General features: G+C 41.5%; 1 pseudogene; it reads right to left on the bottom strand.

The window, feature by feature from the left end:
• Positions 1–2,418: 2,418 nt before the first annotated feature.
• On the bottom strand, positions 2,419–3,367 carry LOC139033580 (olfactory receptor 8B12-like; annotated as a pseudogene).
• Between the last annotated feature and the right edge of the window lie 1,080 nt (positions 3,368–4,447).

Raw genomic sequence — 4,447 nt, 5'->3', positions numbered from 1 at the left:
TCTCAGTTTTATAACTGATCTAAATGGCAAACTAACTTTGCCATTATAACTTTGATCTAAATGGCAAACTAACCACACATTCAAAGTTCCCTTTTTCCCAAAGGAAGAGAACCTTCCCAAAGAAAAGCTCATATGACAAAATGCCTCTTCAACATTTAACATGTTAATACTTTTCCAAAGAACTTTCCTTTATTACTAATTAATCATTGAGACCCAAGGTGTTCTGATGTATTCTATACCACTTTACCCGGTGTTTTAGGTGTATAAAACAGTCGAAGTGAATTTTCTCCTTCCCATACACGACTGCATGAGAAGATCAGCGCAATCTGTAGTGCCTTAAAATCCTGTGGAAATGACCTCTTCTAATAATCAGCTGCTTAGTACTTCCATGATAACTAACTAAATCCCCAAATTATTTACTCCTCTTTTATAACTTACAGATTCTAAGTAGTCTATCCAGAGCCACAGACTTTTCCATCAGAGCTAAATATCCAAACTAACCCTTAAATAACTCTAAATTCTGACTCTCTTAGTCTTGAAATAATGTAAGAAATTTTCCAATCAAGCATCTTTATAACCCTTAAACTAACAGAAGTTCTAATTCACTAGCCTGGGTCCCTCAGCTTCTACACATAACCATCGGAGTTACCATGCTTCACCTGCTATCTTGGACCTACACACTTAATTCCCACACACCACATTTTTAACACAATTCTGTTGTCATTTGGCCAGGATCAAGTTTAGCAAGCATTCGTTTCCTACTCTTGTGAAAAAATGTAATATTCAAAACTTATATATTGAGAATCTATATTAAATAACTGTAACTACAGTCAGATTTTAATATACTGATATATCATACTTTCAAAATGAAATCTGCAAGGGCAACAAGGAAATGACTCAAGAACACAGGGCACAGAGGAAAATGAAGTAGATTGAAATTCAGGCCTGGATTCCAGTCCCAGCTGTGGCACCTGTTCTTTGGCCCTGGAAAACATACATAATATTTCTAAGTCTCCAAGTCTGTTAAATGAGGAGACTAGATTAAATGGTTTATAAGACCCCTTCAAGATTAAAAGATTTATGATTGTAGAGCATATACATAAAATGATATTAGACTATTCAGGGTGGGTCATGGGACAGGGGAAATAGATCTGAACCAAACACTCAGTGCTCACTCACTTCAGTTGTGTCCAATTCTTTGCAACCCCATGGTCTGCACCTCAACAGGCTCCTCTGTCCATGGGATTCTCCAGGCAAGAACACTGGAGTGCGAATTATCAGAGAAATGCAAATCAAAACCGCAATGAGGTATCATCTCATGCTGGTCAGAATGGATACTAACAAAAAGTCTACAAACAATAAATGCTGGAGAGGGTGTGGAGAAAAGGGAGCCCTCTTACACTCTTGGTGGGGATGCAAACTAGTACAGCCACTATGAAGAACAGTGTGGAGATTCCTTAAAAAACTGGAACTAGAACTGCCATATGACCCAGCAATCCCACTCCTGGGCATACACACCAAGGAAATCAGAATTGAAAGAGACACACGTACCCTAATGTTCATCACAGCACTGTTTATGATAGCTAGGACATGGAAGCAACATAGACATCCATCAGCAGACGAATGGATAAGAAAGCCGCGGTACATATACACAATCGAGTGTTACTCAGCCATTAAAAAGATGCATTTGAGTCAGTTCTAATGAGGTGGATGAAATTGGAGCTTATTATACAGAGGGAAGTAAGTCACAAAGAAAAACACCAATACAACATATTAATGCATATATATGGAATTTAGAAAGATGGTAACAATGACCCTATACGTGAGACAGCAAAAAAGACAAAGATATAAAGAACAGACTTTTGGACTCTGGGAGAAGGCGAGGGAGGGATGATTTGAGAAAATAGCATTGATACATGTATATCACCATGTGTGAAATAGATGACCAGTCCAAGTTTGATGCATGAAACAGGGCACTCAAAGTCGGTGTACTGGGAAAACCCAGAGGGATGGGATGGGGAGTATCGGAGGGGGAATCAAGATGGGGGGACACATGTGCACCCGTGACTGATTCATGTCAATCTATGGCAAAAACCTACCACAATATTGTAAAGTAATTAGCCTCAAATTAAAATAAATAGATTATTTTTTTATAAAAAGAATACTGGAGTGGGTTGCCATGCCCTCCTCCAGGGGATCTTTCCATTGCATCTCTTATGTCTCCTGCATTGGCAGGTATGTTCTTTGCCACTAGTGCCACCTGGGAAGCCCAAGGTGAAAGTGAAAGTGTTAGTTGCACATCCAGACACAAAGACTTAAAATTTTCTGTACAAGACAGGGAAAAAAACGGACCTTACATCCTTCATTGAAAACACGCACAAGCTAATAAAAAAAATATTTTATCTACTTCTTCAAATACTACTCCTTTCTCAAGAAATTAATTTTCCCCAAGGTTTTCCTCAGGGCAGCTTTGACATCCTTGTTCCTCAAACTATATATCAGTGGGTTTAACATGGGCACCACAATGGTGTAGAACAGGGAGGACACTTTCCCTTGGTCAAGGGGCAAAACAGAAGGTGGTTTGAGATACACAAAAGCCCCAGAACCAAAGAAAAGGAAAACCACAATTATGTGGGAGCTGCATGTACTGAAAGCTTTGGACCTGCCCTCAGTGGAGTGAATGCGGAGAATGCTGGAGAGGATTAGAGCATAAGAGATGGAGATGGTGACAGTGACCACTCCAATAACAGTGGTCACAACTATGAAGACCACCAGTTCGTGCACATAAGACCTGTTGCAAGCTAGCTCAAGGAGAGGAGGGATGTCACACATGAAATGATTGATGAATGTTGTCAGCACAGAAGATCAGACTTGCTATGCTTCCTGTGTGGGCCACGGCCCCTGAAAACCCCATCACATACACACCCAACAAAAGGAGTAAACAGACCTTAGGAGACATGGTGACTGTGTATACCAGTGGCTTACAGATGGCAACATAGCGGTCGTACGCCATCGCTGACAGGACGAAGGACTCAGAGATGACAAAGAAGCAGAAGAAAAACAGTTGAGTCAAACACCCTGCATGCACGATGGTGTTCTTCTTTGAGACAAAACTCATCAGCATTTTGGGAGTGATGGTAGTGGAGTAACAGAAGTCTATGAAGGAGAGGTTGAAGAGGAAGAAGTACATGGGGGTGTGCAGGCGAGAGTTCAACCCAATCAGCGTTATCAAGCCCAGGTTCCCCACTACGGTGACCGTGTAGAAACCTAGAAACAGGAAGAAGAGGGGGATCTGGAGTCCTGGCTGGTCTGTTAAGCCTGTGAGGATGAATTCTGTCACTGAAGAGTTCTCAGCTGCCATTCTCCCCTGGGGAAAAGGTGGTCCATGGGGAAAAGAAAAGAGAATCATTTCGAGAGAAACACAACTACCACCCCCCCAGTACCCACCTCACATTCTTGAGGATGAAATCCACAGAGACATTTGAGCTTTAGTGTGGAAGGAAGGTTTCTACTGTTTGCTATGGATCTACTTTAATAGCTAAGTGACTTGAACTTCCAGAGAACAAGAGGCTAGACTTTGCCTCCAGAGTGACCGCTGGCACTTCTAGAAGAAGCAGAAATAAATTCATATTCCAGTTCATTCAAAAATAAGAGATGTCTTTTAGATCTTTAAGTCAGTCCATTTTCTGTGTCCTCTCTCTTCTACTTCTGTTTGACAATGGGGACTTTCCCTCGACTGGCAGAAGACACTGTGACTTAGAGCTCCCATCTCTGGGTCAGTGTTGACAAATAAAGAAGGAGAGCTCATATTTTTCCAGGATCTCCTGTCTCTAGTGGCTTTCGGTTTAATGATAATTTTTCAAGCTAGCACTTATTTAAGTGGCTACTATGTGAAGCTGTGTACTAAGAGCTGTGTGACAATACTATTATCCACATTTTGCAGATGAGAAAGCTGAGTTAAGGAGCTCACCCAAAACTCAGCCCTAGAACTACTGAGTAGCTGCCAGAAGGTGAACTTGGGCAGTCTGACTCTCACGTTTGCACTGGTAACCACCGTGTTACATGACTGACCAGTGCCAAACACGTACTCACCTTCCTTTAGTTTAGAGCTGTAATGCCATACCCCACTGTCTCTTGTCCACAACTGTCCTGGGAAAGAAAATGACCATAGTGAATTGAAGATGACTGCTTTGAGCTCAGAACTCTCTCCTCCCAGTCTGGTCCTAAGGATCAGAATCTCTGATTTATCTTGTATCTCATTCTGCTTTGAAGAGCATGTTTCCAATTATTGGTTTGCTCAAAACCCCTCCAGCTACGAGGAAGGAGACAGCACCTTTGTTTTATTAGGATTGTGGATCTCAGCGACTTGATTATTCAGAGACTCCCTCAAGACCATTTCCTGAGAGATTACTTTCCCAGGGATAAAAATGCTTGCTTATACCCTTGA

Source organism: Odocoileus virginianus, unplaced genomic scaffold, assembly GCF_023699985.2.
Source record: "Odocoileus virginianus isolate 20LAN1187 ecotype Illinois unplaced genomic scaffold, Ovbor_1.2 Unplaced_Scaffold_19, whole genome shotgun sequence".
Classification (NCBI taxonomy): Eukaryota; Metazoa; Chordata; class Mammalia; order Artiodactyla; family Cervidae; genus Odocoileus; species Odocoileus virginianus.
This window is presented reverse-complemented; position numbering and strand designations above follow the sequence as displayed.